Source organism: Pararge aegeria, chromosome 11, assembly GCF_905163445.1.
Source record: "Pararge aegeria chromosome 11, ilParAegt1.1, whole genome shotgun sequence".
Taxonomy (NCBI): Eukaryota; Metazoa; Arthropoda; class Insecta; order Lepidoptera; family Nymphalidae; genus Pararge; species Pararge aegeria.
This window is the reverse complement of record NC_053190.1, coordinates 16,855,310-16,872,773: the sequence shown is the minus strand read 5'-3', so window position 1 is coordinate 16,872,773 and position 17,464 is coordinate 16,855,310.

Sequence of the window (17,464 nt, the reverse complement as noted above, 5' to 3'; positions counted from 1 at the left end):
TCCGGAGAATCCGCAAACCACTTAGGTACTGATAGAAAAATCCTATTTTTGTTCGAAACAGATGTCTCCATTTACCCAGGTCGAAGTTATCTGTTGCTGAACAGATCAAGCAATATACAAACGAAGTACCTATTGCCCCACCCACGACATTTCCTATGAATTCCATATAAAGATCTTTCCACCCCCCTGTTCAATATAGAAGACCCTGTTCAACATGTTCGTTACACAGGTTTAACCGGTGTCATGGCAGCATACATCGACATGAGGTCTATATCTAACAAGGTTGTACCAGCTTATGTAGTTTATGAATTGAGATTAATCGTCATCATCTTTAGCCTGTTGTTTCCAATAGTCTGGAGGTTGGTCACGTATGGAAGAGTATTATTGGAGCTTCAGGAATTTAGAGCTTTGATAGCAGCAAAAACTACAAGACTCAGACGATGCAAAGATGCTGTCTGGTGTCTTATGCAACCTAGGAATCGCCGTAATCGGATACCTAGTGATTTAGGTGATTCCAAGGAAAAAAAAGTTTCACGAACTTTTATGTCATGTCTAACGACGCTAAGCACCGTCTTAAATAACGAAACCGATTCGGCGGATCGTAAAGTTTAAGGAACCCGTAAACTGACACTTGACAGATAAAAAAATCATAATTTCGGTTTTTTATATATACAATCCTAAAGTCCAAACGATAAATAAAAAGATGATAATACAAATTACCACACCTTTTGACAATAACCATAGACAAGTAAGGTTATATGATTACTCATATACCTAGTGAATAGTGATAATCGATTGGTGAAAGGTAAATGTATGCCTAGGAATCTTCTTTAATTAGACGTTATTTACTTAGGCATTGCCTTGTTCGTCGAAAACGGGCATTAGTCGATATCATTGGGATTTACATTCTTTCCTAGGTACGGGAGTGGAGATGCTTTTCTGATTCTAGGCCATCAGTGAGCATTTACTGATAGCAAATTCCTATATTTTGTGCGAAATAGACCCAGATCCAGATATCTCCATTTAAACTAGGACAAAGTGATCGGTTGTTGGACACATCAAACAACAGATTGACGAAGTATTGCCCGTCCTTCCCCATATGAAGATCTTTCCACCCTATTCGCCATGTTCGTGACACCTGTTACCTGGTTTACCTGACAGCATACCTGAAACTTACCAGTCGCTTTTGTGAACTTAACAATTTCCCCTATAAAGAGATTTGGTAGGTCTTCAATTATTCCTCACCACCAACGAGACATATTACCCACTAAGCTAACATACTATTGCCACCGGCAAAGAAATTATGATAAGAAAGTAATCTTTATTAGTAAGCTCCTACGGAACTCTATATTACGCGTGTTTGAACACGCACTTGGCCAAATTTACATTTTAATGGTGTTCTTACTGCCTTTTTTCTCGACTGTGCTGTTCTCGGTAGAGTAGGTAAAATAAGATGCCATTTCTATGAAAAACAATAAACGGCTGTAAAAGAAATCGCACTGATATTTAAATCGCGAGGCGATTTGTCTTTGCCTGTAGATAATAGGCCAATGACCCTTGATCAAACTTTTAAATAACATCAGAGATAGAACCCGGATCTTCTTTTGTGAATTTTTTGAAGAGGTTCTTATCATAGTTTAAGGATTTTTTTCACAGCTGGGACAGGCCTCCTCCCTCATAGGTGAGAGGGTTTTTATAGCATAAACCTATAACGATGTTCTAATGCACGTAAAGCGGTGATAGCGGAGACTTCAACTTCACTTTCGGGGGGCCAAGTTAGAATCCCAGCACACACCTCTAAGTTATATTCGTTCTAAGCAATAAAAAATATCATTTGCTTCAACGGTGAAGGAAAACATCGTAAGGAAACCTGCATGCCTGAGAGTTCTACATAATTTTCCCAAAGGTGTCTGGAGTCCACCGCTGGGCAAGCGTGGTGGACTATAATAAATAATAAATATTCTACGACAATACACACATCGCCATCTAGCCCCAAAGTAAGCGTAGCTTATGTTATGGGTACTAAGATGCCTGATGAATATTTTTATGAACTATACACATAAATATATAGAATATACATATAAACACCCGGACACTGAAAAACATTCATGCTCATCACACAAACATTTTCCAGTAGTGGGAATCGGATCCACGGGCTTAGGCTCAGAAAGCAGGGTCGCTGCGAACTGCGCCAATCGGCCGTCAAACTATGGCCTTAACCCCTCCTCATTGTGTAATGGGTTGATATGATGATGACGAATGCAGATAAACTTAGCCCGGGAATCTAACCTGGTAATGAGGTTGTTATATCATATTATGTTTTTTAACCCTTTTTCCTAATTTATATATATCTCTAAGATTTTCCTGCGTGAGATCGAGTCAATGTAAAAGTTTTATCAAGTGTATGAATGAATGAATGAATGAATACACTTTTATTGTACACCACAGAGAAAAATTACAGAGCTACAAATACAACAGCACAATAAGGTAGAACGTACAATTTGGCGGCCTTATCGCTACATAGCGATCTCTTCCAGGCAACTAAAGGCATACAAGAAAATGCTATACGCAATTAGTAGGTGGTATAACAAACATTTGTGAAATATTAGGACTTCTCGATCGGTTTAGGGATTTGAAATCGTACTCGTATGACAAGTTAACAGATAAACCATTCAACTTTTATAAGATACGTTTAGATTTAGTTTATCCTACAATTAATTATTCAAGTTACCGTATTCGGCCTGGTAATACTAATTCGCAATACATGTAACACTATAAAACATGTCTACTTTCTGTTTCCAAACAAGGGCAAGAAATTCAGCACTCACATTTTATTAGTAGGTAAAAACAGTAATTTGTTTATAGGCTGAGCGTCCAACGTCCAAGAGTTTCAGAACGGGCTAACTGCACGCCTCGAAATAAGTATGTCTACCATTTGCTCGTTCTATTAGATTTATTATATATTCTACAGATTAACTTTATTAAAGTTTAGATATACATAAAGACCAGAGCTAGACAGAGCACAGTCACAGTAATAAGCAGCCCAAAGTGGATCGCGCTTATATGCAAAATTAGTTCTTAATGAATAAATGAATTATACTAGCGGTCCCTCCCAACTTTATACGCGTATAAGTCAACCTTAAAAGAACCTTAAAATCCGTGATATATGTCTACATATGCTCTCACGGATTTTTATTAGAACTTTTAATGAGCAACAACTTTGTCTTGGATAATTTTATCGAATCTTTAGCCGTTCACGTAGCGCACGCAACGGAAGCTCTTAAAAGGAAAAAATCATTGGTGCTATTGGTCTTCACATGATTTTATAAATTAGCCTATAAGCCTTCCTCGATAAATGGGCTATCCAACACTGAAAGAATTATTCTAATCGAACAGTAGTTCCTGAGATCATCGCGTTCAAGTAAACAAACAAATTCTTCAGCTTTATATTTTAGTATAGTATATATCAAACAGAAGAGCAATAACAAAACATCGTAAACAATTTGGCGACGTTAACGCTAGATAGCGGTATTATATTGACAAAAAACGCAAGCCAAAAGGGCATTTCAGCTCGTTGCGTTCCTTATTGGAAACTACGAAGTACGTACCCATGAGATATGAAACTACGAAACGATTTCTACGCAATTCATTGGTAAAAAGATGATCGGAAACTAGATAATATGTTACACGTTACATTACGTAACAACGAAGCCGGTTGTCGCCAAGCTTAATGCATCAGATATAAATTCACACACTGTAACCATAATTTTATAGTAAACTTTAACATATTTACAAACGCAATAAATCGAATCAGCACCAAACTATTCAGCCTGTTTGTACTAATAATTTTATAAGCCTTCCATCTTATAAGGCGGGTAGATAACGCTGAAAGCTGTTCTGTATCTTGTACATAAAACATTTGAGATATACAAGTGGGATTTATCTATGGCAAACAGCTGTTGAGAGGTGGATTTTTGACGTCGGCATTTAGAGTTAGAGCTAGTGCACATTGAGCGCTCGAAACGCTCGTTTAGATATCGCAAGTTGCGAGACAAAAGCCTGCAGCATGAAAACGGCCTTTCGTGCCAAATGGAAGTCTGGTTAAAAAAAATTACATTGGTAGTAGTTTTTAAAAACTTGACTGAATAGTAGTATTCGAACCCACGGCCTTGGACTCAGAAAGCAGGGTCGCTGCCCACTGCGCCAGTCGGCCGTTAAATGCGCTATCGTATATCTAGTTAATAGGACGAAAAATGGAGCTATTAGTTTGAATTGGCTCACAAAGGGGCCATTAGTGCGAAATCCCTACAAGTAGTAACATAAATCGCCAGGAATGTGGGTCACGTCAGGTGCCGCAACGATGAATGCCGCTAATTTGTACTGTTTCGAACCTATATTTGTATAAAATTAACGATTAAACCAAAATGGCGGAACTCGTTTGAATAATCACTTTTGTCAGACTAGTGTTTGTTTAATGGGGAATGATTTGCCAATTTCTACACCTCATTCCATTGCGACAAAAGGTTAAAATCAACCAATACTATATGGATTTAACCTACACTAGACATGTGCTGTGAAAGGTTAAGAAAAAAGAAGGTTTAACCCATTCCGACCCACTACAGGGCACGGGTCTCCTCCCACAATGAAAAGGGGCTAAGGCTGTAGTCCACCATGCTGGCCTGGCGAATTCGTGGACTCCTCACTCCTTTGAGAACATTGTCCAGAATTCTTAGGTATGAAGGATTCCTCATGGAAGTTTCCGTCACTGTTGAAGCAAGTGATATTTAATTACTTAAAAAACGCACATTACTTAGAAAAGTTAGAGGTGCGTTTTGGGATTCGAACTCAGCCTCCCGAAAGTGAAGTCGAGCTCCTACCCCCTGGGCTATCACCGCTATCTAATTTTCTTAGTAATAATAATAATACTGCACAATTTGAAACATTTTATTGTCTTATTATGTGAGATAAGGCATATTTACCTACACGGCTCACTACGGGAAACGGTTTATAAAAACATTTCTAAATGTAACAAAAAATGTGACTGCAATAATTTAAACATTAGGAGTAAGAATAAACTTACAGTGCAATATACTAGGTTAAATAAAATTCATACTTTCAATTGACATCTTGGAGATGTCTCTTAAAAAGTTCAAAGTTTGTATTAAACGTAAGCTTATAGAAAAGTCCTATTATAGTGTAAAGTACTAGGTAATCGATAAAATAGCTTAGGTGTGAATTATTGATCTAACCAGGTTGCTCTTCTAATACTTTTAAATTACATTGTGAGATGGTGATAACAAAAAAAAAACATTAGTCTTAGTTTGTTGTGGGCTTCTACTTAGACCAGGACGCGTTTGGAACCCTCGTAGCTTTAGTTATAAGTTTACGAATGTGGTTATCGCCATCATCTCACTACTGTGTAATTCTTATGTACGCATCAAAAGTGTCACCTATGGGCCTACTTGAATAAAGATATTTTTGACTTTGACTTTGACTTTGACCACAATGAGAAGGGTTTTTGGCTTTAGTCCACCACGCTAGTAAGCCACGTGCGGATTAGTGGACTTCGACACACCCTCGAGTACTTTATGGAGAAATCTCAGGCATGCAGGATACCTCACGATGTTCCCTTGAAGGTTAAAGGAACTAATGTTTAACTGCTTAAACTTACATAACTTGGAAAAGTTAAAACCCCCATCAGAAAGAAGCCAAAGTCCTAACTCTTAGTAATTAGCTATCACCGCCTTCCTCTATTAATATATTTCCTCACGAGTCACTTATTTTTAGCTTCTGTACACCGCTTGAAATCATTGAATAATTTCCAATAATTACAGAAATTATTGGCTCCAGCCAACCTAATTCCAGCAACTTTCAACTTAGCAGACATCTGTTAATCGATGTTACACAAGAAAATTATGCTGTTAAATGAATAATTATTAATTTTATGTACTCCATTAATCGTACAGGTAGTTTTCCTGTCGCAATATTTATACAGCCTAATGTATTAAGTATTACACAAACCGTTGCGTAACTTTTAAAAGCCTATGGGAGAAGGATTAAAAGGGCAAGCGGCTTCGCTCTCTACGGTTTGATTTTAAATTAAATCTAGTACTTTAGTCTAAAGTAGTATACGATAGAATGATTTCTAGAGAAACATATGGATTAAAATTGTATCTTATATCTTTGAACAAGCAATATATATATATATATATATAATTGGAATCTCGGAATCGGCTCCAACAATTTTCATGAGATTTAGTAAACAGGGGGTTTCGGGGGCGATAAATCGATCTAGCTAGGATTAATTTATATTAGAATCTCGGAATCATTTACTTTGGACTGGAATTGGACTAACGACTATTTTTTTTAAGTCGACTCATTCGCGGACGAAGTCGCGCGGGTACGCTAGTTAAATTAATTTACGTAACCGCTTATTTAACTTTGATATTTTATTTTTATTTCATTCAAACAACTTTATTGCATAACATGAGAAACAAACACAGGAAACACTAACCCAAATATCATTACATGCTAAAAGCGGGCTTATCTAAAAGTGATCTTAGGGAATAAGGCAATGAGTGACGGTATGATTTTATTTGGTTAAAACCAGAAAAGAAATTAAAAATTAAAAATATAAGACTACAAAACACGGACTGTGGGTCTGTGGATCTAACGTCATGGCGCATCACAAATGGACACCTATAATTTCTTATGTTGCAAGTCTAAGGAAGACAGGATGCTCTCCATCAATGTGGTGTACTAAGAAGCTAGGGATTCTCGAAATTACGTATTTCAAATATATCTGACGTGGCAACCTAAGAAGACTCCCCCTTCTCGGCGTAAAAATACGCAGAGAATCAACCTAAAATAAAATTCAAAATTCAAAGATCTTGCAATGGTAGAGGCGTTTTCCAGTATCGAAATACTATTGTATCTCAGTAAAATGTACCTTATAAGCCTCGTCTTAAAGTCGTACATCCCGCTGATGTTTATTTTACAAATGTTTCGCTAAGTGCGTTAGCTTTAAAATCCTTAACGAACTCAAGCTTTAAAATAATCAGTGTAAGGTATTTTTTAGAATGGACTCTTTATTGTTTCAATAAATCATCTACGGTACATTCAGTTAAGTTATAGCTTATAAATAGTTGATTACCCGTAAAAAAAATGCAACTAATTGAGTTTATCAGTGTATTGGTTTTTGTGAGAAACTCTAATAAATTTAAACCACATATTTCGAAGACATTTACTTCAACGTTTTAATCACTCCATTTATCAGCGAGATAAGTCCGAAGTTTCGCAAAGCATTAGTGCTTTACGTGCAATAAGCAATGAAGTGTTAACGACAGATTACCGCGACAATATTTTGATGTCGGCAATTAATATGCTACCGGTTGTCGTTAAAATCGGCCTTAACAGCTTAACGCTGCTTGGTTGTAATGCGGTAGTAAAACAAATAATAACTTTTAAAACAATCAATTTTACTACGTCTGCTCAGTTTTCAATTTAGCGCATAGGTGTATTTTTGAACTATTCCAAACTAGCAAAAGTTAAGGTCGTTTTTTAAATATATACGTCTCTACTTTAGCGAAAAATGTTTACGATGCGCGCGCATACCGTCACAAAAAGGTACCCTGCAGTTAGCATTATAGTTTGACAGTGTACACTTTCAATTGTCAAAGTCTGCGGGCTCATTCCGATGATTTTTATTTAATTATTCTCTTTTGAGATTTTTTTACAATTAAATCAATTAATGATTCAATTGTAAAAAAATCTCAAATTTTAATGTTCAGTGAACCTTGGTGGTCCGAGATACAGGTTTTATTTTAAAAGTCACTTCAGGATTCCCAACACTATTGTAAAATGACTAATATTTAAACAGTAAATTTCATTTTATAATGAGATAAGTAGATAATGCGTTATAATAAAACTTTCAATTTATTAAAAATCTTTTTTCTACTGTTAGTTTCGTTTTCTCTACGTAGCATTAAAGCTTAATATAAAAAAAATTAAAAGATATTGTTACGCCAAAGAAGTACAACTTCTAACGCATGTACATAAGCACACACACGTTTTTTTTAAAAGTTGTAATTGGCGGACTGAGCAGATCACCTAATGGTAAATGGGAAACTATCGTCTGTAACAGAGCAACACTGCAATTCGAAGCCCTGTGTCCATCAATTTGAGGCGTAGGTGTGAAGCCTCATGTACCTGCAACCACAACCTTCAGAGCGGAACACAGCATTGCAACAATGGTGCTAAGCGGCAGAAATAAGCATGGCAGCAGTACTTCCCCGGTCGAGCTCTTTCATAAAAAGCTCAACTTCTGAAAAGTAAAAAGTGTTCTCCCATCTCTATGGTCATTTTGTTCTTCTTCTTCTTCTGCTCGCGGCTCAGGTTCGCCTGGTCCCTGGTGTCACGTCGACCGGCTACGATCTATTGTGACGCCGCTGTCTAGATCTTCCACCAAGCGTTGGTCGCCTTCAGGAAAAGCAGCACTTTCCTTGCTGGAAGAAGTTCAGCATCCTCTGGTTGCATTATGTGCTTTCCCAAAAGAGTGCTGCGTTTATGCATCAGCGCGGGACAGGAACAGATCAAATGCAGCGGCGTCTCCGCAGCCTCCTTACAGAGTCTACAGAGATCTAATGGTCATTTTGTTAAATTTAAGGTTACTTTTTGTCCTTCGCCACTACCATTTAACAATTCATAACTGTTAAATATATAAATGCCTTAATTTTCTATTTAGTTGTTTCTCATATCTATTAGTACAATTAAGTTACATTATTGCAATAAATTGTGTATGCAATTGACTTGCCTACTGTTCATTTCGAAGAAAAGCACACGGTGTATCATAAAATCAGTATTTTATGTAAGTATACGTAATAATATTTCAGTTAACTTTAAATTTATGCGATTTAACTTTCGAAATAGCTCATGTATTAGTTATATAAATATTCTATTTACATTATTAAAGCCATATAGTACACTGAAATGCAATTTATAGCCAATTAGATATAGGCTGATACCTCGCGTCCGTTTTACGTAACCGTTGACGTAGGAATAAATTTACGGAATGTATCTATCTCCACCTTGTCGAATATATTATACCTACAGCTTCATAGGGTTATACTTGCAAACTGCACCGTACAGATAAGCGTAGCATTTGTTTATCCCAACAGATTACAACAAGTGAGTCGCTGGGTGCCGCTGGAAACAAGCTGCCCGGGACCGTGGATTTTGGAACTCCCTACAAAAAAACCTATGTCCAGCAGTGGAGGTTAATCGGTTGAAGTTATGATGATGATGCCAACACTGTTAGGGTGTCCATTCACTTGCGGGTGGACCGATTTCGCACGCATCTTTAACTTAGAAGTTATGTGCGTTTTGGGCAATTAAAAATATCATTTGCATTAACGGTGAAGTCAAACTTTCACATTTTGACGACCTCCCTGGCGCAACGGTGAATGGTGTGAATTTGAGTAGGAGGGCCCGGATTCGATTCCTGGCAGGGGCGATTTAGAAATTTATAATTTTTGATTTTTTTCTTGTCTGGCAGGCTTCGGCCGTGGCTAGTTACCACCCTACCGAGAATAGACGTGCTGCTAAGCGATTTAGTGTTCCGGTGCGATTTCGCGTAGAAACCGATTAGGGTTATGACTACTATACTCCCTAACAGGTTAGCCCGCTACCATCTTAGATTGCATCATAGTATTTGTATTAGCTATTTATGTATTATTGTTATATATAGTTGATGTAGTTTATGTTTATGACATATATTTAAAATTGCACTATCCCGTTTCCATAATCATTTTCTTCTTTCATTAAGGGTTGATTGTAGGAGATCGCTTAAAGCGATAAGACCGCCTTTGCGCATTTTTATTCTTCTCGTATTTATGTTTTCAATTTATATTATCTTTATCCCTTAATTGTGTGCAAATAATTTATCTATATAACCACCTTGTATATGTGTATATGTGTATGTATTTATTACGCTGTATTATTATATACAGTATACGCTTTTATAATATGATTCCTAAGGTGATTTTGGACCTGCCAATGCACAAGTTTAAAGAATTTGTTAAATCACTTTTATTACAGCGAGGTTACTATACAATTGATGATTTTTTTAATGACAAGGTTGCTTGGAAGCATCCGGCTCCGCTTTCAGCTCTCACAAGATAGAAAAATGAATGTTAAAATGTAAAATGTAAATTGTTGATGTTGGAAAAGAGCAACTGCTGAGTTTCTTGCCGGTTTCTTCTCGGTAGAATCTGCCTTCCGAACCGGTGGTAGAATCACTACAAACAGACAGACTTGACGTTTCAAAAGTGCTTATACTAGGCCTACTTGAAATAAATGAATTTTTTTTTGAATTCTATATATTTTTTTTATTATTATTGTCTATCTATCTTTCATGACGGAGAGTTCTCCAAAATGCCCTCAAAGGCGAGTGAGGCAATCGGCACTTGGCCAGCGTGGTGCACTGTCACCAAAACCCTTATCATTCTGAGAGGCGAGCCATGCTTTATAGTGGCCCGGTAATGGTCTGATAACGATTAAGCTTTTCTTTTTTTTAACAAAATAAAAAAAGTAAAATGTGGCAACCCTTCTTTAAAACCTTATTAGTATCCGAAAACAAGTGATAATTTACGCTAAGACTTATCTAGGAACTCAAATAAACTAGAACTATTTGCAAGAAAACGAGATTGTATGTCAAACACGATTTAAAACATGATATCAACCGGTGCTAGTTATTTCACCACTTTTTACTTTTATGCAAAAACTTATATCGAGTTATGGTGTATTTGACTAGAAATTGCCAAGTAGTTATTATATTTAATACTTATAGGAGCCTAGTGTGGTTACTTTATTGTATTTATTTTTCTTTTTTTTCCACTACAAGTTAGCCCTGCAATCTTACCTGGTGGTAAGTGGTGATGCAGTCTAAGATGGTAGCGGGGTAACCTGGTTTCTACGCGTCATCGTATCGGAACGCTAAATCGCTTAGCGGCACGTCTTTGTCGGTCGGTAACTAGCCACGGCCGAAGCCTCCCAACAGACCAGACCAGAGAAAATTGAGAAATTATAAATTCCCTAATTTTCCCTGCCGGGAATCGAACCTGGAACCTCCCACTTAAATTCACAGCGGTGTTTTAGTCGTTTTGACATTGTACTAGTAGTAGAGCTTTTTATACACACATTTTTGGATATTTTAGAAAGGAAATTCCGGACGCGGAGCGCCGCACTATCTGTATTGTCGTAGTATATTTATTACTATTATTATAGTTGAGTAGCTACTGCGTTCCCCTACAGTTTTCTATTAAATAAATAAATAATACACAATACAACACACATCGCTAGGCCTAGTCCCAAAGTAAGCGTAGCTTGTGTACTGATAACTGATGAATAATTTTATAAATAATATACATAAATACTTATAATATATAAACCCCCAGAAACTGAAAAATATATAGGTTCATCGCACAAACATTTTAAATATATATATTAATATAATATATAAACAAACAAAAGATATTTTATCATTAACACAAGCTTACTTACATCGAGAAATACAAAATCTTCAAAGAGGTAAATAATAAACAAAATCAAAAATTATGAAATTAATAAACATAAAAAACTAATAAAAGAAAAAAACTAAAAATCTAAAATCAAAAATTAAATAAGTGTCTTTAATGTGAAATAAAGGAAAAAATTATATAAAAAGTACTAAAAGGTGTGAAAAGTAATAATTTGTTATTTTTATTTATTTATTTATTTTTTTATTTACTGGTGGTTAGGTATGGTAAAATTTTGTACAGTAATTTAAAGAATTTTTGAACTCTATTTGTAGACGTTCTGCTTAGCGACCTAGCGTTCCGTTACGATGTGGAAAGCGAGTAGCAAAAGTGGGATATGGGTTTAATATAACTGCCATCATCTTAGACTGCATTATCACTTACCTAACCTGTAGTGGAATAAAAAATACCTAAAACTTGGAAGTTTCTAAGTAAACAGGGTTTAGTCACACTATTCTAAGCGATTCGTTTGCGCACGTAGCATACATTTTGTTGTAGCTATTTTTTATAAGAAAAGTAATCAGAACTTTTTATTATGAGAATTACAAAAACATTTAAAACTCCTAAGCTGTCCAGTTTATAGTTAAATCTTTATTTTAGTTGTAACAAAAAATACCGTTCTTAAAACATCAGAGTTAATGAATATAAAAGTATTTCATGCTTTTAGATTTTTAACACGAGATAACTGAGTGTGAAATCTATGATTTTACTTATTTCAACTATAGATGTCACTGAGTAAAAGTTAATAAACTATCGAGCTCTAGAATGTTCAAAAGGAAAATCATTGCTTCAGGTTTTTATTGGTATACTGGTGACAACTATAACAGATCTAAAAATTCGCTAACAATGGGCGTTTTTGTTTATTCCACTACAAGTGAGCCCTTGGCTGCAATCTCACCTAGCGGGCTAACCTGTTAGGGAGTACGGTAGTCATAATCGGTTTCTATGCGACATCGCACCGGAACACTGAATCGCTCAGCGGCACGTCTTTGTCGGTCACCAAAGAAAATTCAGAAATTATAAAATTCCAAATTTCCCTCGGGAATCGAACTCGGAACCTCCTACTTCAATCGTTATAAGAAAACTCAGCCACTCAATAATCGCTGGAGAAAAGTATGCTCTGAGTATCATAGGAGGGTTCTACATACGCCGTTGTCTAAAAAAGAAGCCAACAACAAGTAAAATAAACTAAAGTCAAACACTTCAATTATAACCTTTACGGTGATATGCCTTTTTTGATACTTATCGATGCACTTCAGTAACTTTGTTGTAGTTTGCAGAATTACCTCGAATTATAGTGTCCTGTGTCCTGGGACCCAGTTCTTATGTCCCATTATGTCATTATTCCGAGATAGCATCGTGTCACATCGCTATCGACACTGAGAGAGGGCATTGAAACGAGTTACTAATTAACTCGTTTCCATTAACCCGACGTTCTTTGAGAATGAAATGTCATCATACCTCAAGTGGGTGTGTTAAAAAAAACAAGACATCTTCAGCATATTATAATAAAAAAATCATAAGAGCAGAGTGCACCGTGTGGTGACAGCAGTTCAGGATACAGTTGTCACCAGCTTCTCTTCCAGCAGAGCTAGTATGGGCAATATTGACTGCAAGCGGTCGGCCGTAATAAATATGTCAAAACTACATCATCAAGAACATCAAGAATGTCTTAAAGTTTGAATATAATGTGCTAAGTGCTACGTGGGTTAGGGTATACAGAAGATTCAGTAGTAGCTGGGTCTTGTATTACATGATATTAGAGGATATGATAGCTGGGACAGTTGGTTTAGCGTGCTCTCCCAGGCACGGCGGTTCAAAACGCCAATTGGCTCACTCTGAGCTGGTATTGAGACTGTTTTCACAGAAAAACCCAAAATCTAACGACCATGGCATGTTCCGAAACGAACTCAGGGACTCTTGATCAGTAGATAGTACGCGATAAGCAAATGCTCTCGAAGCAATTTTGACTATCCGATGAATTTTAAAGAAACTGCGTTATATTTCTCACCGGCAAAACGATAAAAAATTATATCATAAAAGGAAGGAATAAAAAACGTACTCACACTAAGGTTATTTATATATTAACTTCTAGACGTATTAATACAGACTATATTCAAAACATTCTTCACGTTTTTGCTCAGCATTTCATGTTTTTGCTTCGACGCATCCGATTTTATAGCTATAATAATATTCTTATATCTATGAAATCGGCTATAACTTTTATCGTTAAACAATTTATCTAGATCTCAAAGAGTTACGCAAACTAGTAACATTAATGTACTGGGTAATATAATTTTATGGGAAAAAAAGTTAAAATAAAATGCGTAGTCGGCGTTTATTGAGACTTTGTATGAATAAATAATCATAAATATCAGCGGTTTGTTATGGAGCAATGGTTATGAAGGGGTCTTGTCACACACTTTCGCATGCTTCGGAACTGTGAATTTTCAACTATCTAAGCTGCTGCATAAGAGTTACCACCAAGTTGCATAACTGGGGAGGGAATGGGGGGAGTAAATTGATAACAGAAAGTAAAATACTTTAGTACAATTCACCGATGAGCTCAAGCAACTAAGTCAAACAGTTCCATCGCGATCGCATATGTTGGACTGCTTAGCGTACTTTGCACAACACCTACGCCGTTAAATCTGAGGTTGTTTCGGCTCATCAGTTCACCCTTCACTTTTCATCACTTCCGGTCACACTCCATCAACCAACTAATAATGTAATCGCCTGTAAATTTCTATTATAATTAAATAAAAATAAACTACCACAATACACACATCGCCATCTAGCCCCAAAGTAAGCGTAGCTTGTGTTATGGGTACTAAGATAACTGATGAATATTTTTATGAATAATATACATAAACACTTATAATATACAACTGAACAGTTTTTTAGTGTCCGGGACACTGAAAAACATTCACGTTCATCACACAAACATTTTTCCACGGCGTTCGATCCAGCGAGCAAGGTCGCTGCCCACTGCGCCAACCGGCTGTCTAAACTCCTGAGGCCCGGGTTTTGCCAGTGTTTTATTTCGGTTTATTACGCCTCCCATGGGAACCGTTTATTTATTTGGGATAAAATGTAGCCTGTGTTATACTCCGTTCTTTTTCTTTAACTCTATATAAAAAATGAAGTCGATTGGTTGCTTAGCTAGGGAGTGAAGGAAGGATAAACAAAGAAATATATAATAAAAGTAAGGATAATGATAAATGTAGAGTGCCCCTTAAAAGCATCTTAGCCGATAGCATGACCGGCTTTCGTGAAATATCTCGATAGCATCTAATTACCCAGGTATTTGTGAATGGCTATAGGTTCATACAGATGATAAGTAAACACACATTCATTATAATAATCTCGTTATCTTTAAATGTATTTCCAACTATATTTAATGACATTTACTACGTCCATTTCAAAACGTTTAATTTTTATATTTATACCAGCAGACTCCAGCGCCATCTGTCGGGCCGATTTGTGAATCTAAACCATCCATAACACATACCGAAAAATTCATTGAAATCGGTCCAGCCGTTTAGGAGGAGTTTAGTGACATACACACGCACGCAAGAAATATATATATAAAGATATTCAGTCAAAAGTTTATTTGTTCTCTTTTCAACATTGATAATAATGATTACCTCAACTATAGGTCCAGGAGAAATAGGAGAGTTCCAAATAGCTTTTAATCTTAAGAATAAGCCCGCAACAAACTTACTTAGTAAGTTAGGTATTACTTTGGTTATCACTAACAGATAAAACGTTAAAAACAGTAAATATGTCTTCAGCCCTAATAATGTTATTTATTATTTATTTAAGCCACTAACTACTAGGTGAGATTGCAGTCAAGGACTAACTTATAGTGGTATAATAATAAAAAAAAACAAGACCTTGACTAACTTTGACCTGTTGATGATGCAGTCGAAGATGAAGGTGGTCTAACCTGTTATGGTCTGGCAGTTATATTTAAACCATACCCCTAATCAGGTAAGCTAAATCGGTGGCATGCATCGGTAGTCCACCACGCTGGCCCAGTGCGGATTGGTGGACTTCACACACCATTGAACGTTATGGAGAACTATCCGGCTTGCAGGTTTTGAAAATGAAAAATGCAATAACTAAGAAAAGTTAGAGGTTAGAGCTGTCATTCAAACTCGGTTCCCCGAAAGTGAAGTCGAAGTCCCACTGGGCTATCACCGCTTTTTAATATACAGATAAACTGCATGGCTAAGTTATCTGTAGGTTATAAGTATATATATGTAGATACTACTTTATATTATTCATAAAAATATTCATCAGCCATCTTAGTACCACACAAGCTACGCTTACTTTAGGACTAGATGGCGAAGTGTGGAGTAATACAATTCATACACTGTAATTATTAGGTTTAAAAAAAAGGTAAGTTGCTTTTTAATAATGCTCCAAATACAATATCCATTTTAAAGTATAAAATTATTATATTCTATTAACAATTTTATTAGTGTCCATAAAAGTAAAAATTAACCGAGATATTTAAGGACCAATCTATACCCTACAACCATATTACTGGCCTTATACATTCTAATTACTACACCTTATCTAACCTATACCATATACAAACATAACGTATAATAACTTGTTCCATATTTCATACTAGGTACCATTTCAGTAAGGATCCCATGTAAAAACGGAAATAAAAATCAACCTTTATTATAATACAAATAAGATTCAAACTTGCACACTTTATAGTGTTATGTATTTGAACCCTAAGTGTTATTTGTAACATGAAAGTACGGGAAACAGCGTAAATAAACATAACGTATAATAACTTTTCCATATTTCATACAACTATTTCAGTAAGGATCCCATACGTAAAACGAAAATAAAAATCAACCTTAATTGCAATTTAAATAAGATTCAAACTTGCACACTTGATTGTATGTACGGGAAACAGTGGGAAAAAATTAGTTATGAGAACAGGAAGTGTGGTCTAGTCAATTATCCAGAACAATTATCTTAATAACGATTGACGATGCGTTGAGCATAACATCGCGATGTTTTCACTGCGATATTTCTACGTATTAGTTCTTATTTATATAGTTACAAACTTGTAGCAGAGGTTTGAAACTTAATTTGAGGAAACAATCGGAAATTATAAACATTAGAATGGTCGAATACGAAACGTCGTGGTACGAATTACTAAGCGAACGAATAGATAATAATAATAAATAGTTTATACCTGTACGTATTCAATTTACCATATCAAACGAACAAATAAATGTTCCAAAAAACCTTTATTAAATAAATTCTGGGATGTCGCAAACGACTGAGGCGGTTTTTTATGATGTTTTTAACTATTTTTTTTTAATTCAGTTTATATATGAATAATGCCTGAGCATAAAAATACCACCGAATTAAGACCCTGCTACTAATTTTGAATTTTTTTATGTCTACAAGTTGTAAGTTGAATTAATTAAGAGAATTTTAATTTTTGATCTAAAAATATGGATTATGTTAAAGAGATACTAGGTTGTGTTTCGCAATTTTATAGATATAAGTAATTGGATATCTTATAATAAGTGAAATTAAATAAAGCCTTCTTCTGGATATACAAACTTTTTAATTGAAAAATTTAAAAATTGGTTAAGTGATTTCAAATTCGATTGCAAACAAACAAACTTTTTTGTACTATTTCTAACGTTATTAGATGAGATATGGATAAACCGAAGATGTGTATACGTATCGCAATTTTATAGATATAAGTAATTGGATATCTTATAATAAGTGAAATTAAATATAGCCTTCTTCTGGATATAAAAACTTTTTAATTGAAAAATTTTAAAATTGGTTAAGTGATTTCAAATTCGATTGCAAACAAACAAACTTTTTTGTACTATTTCTAACAT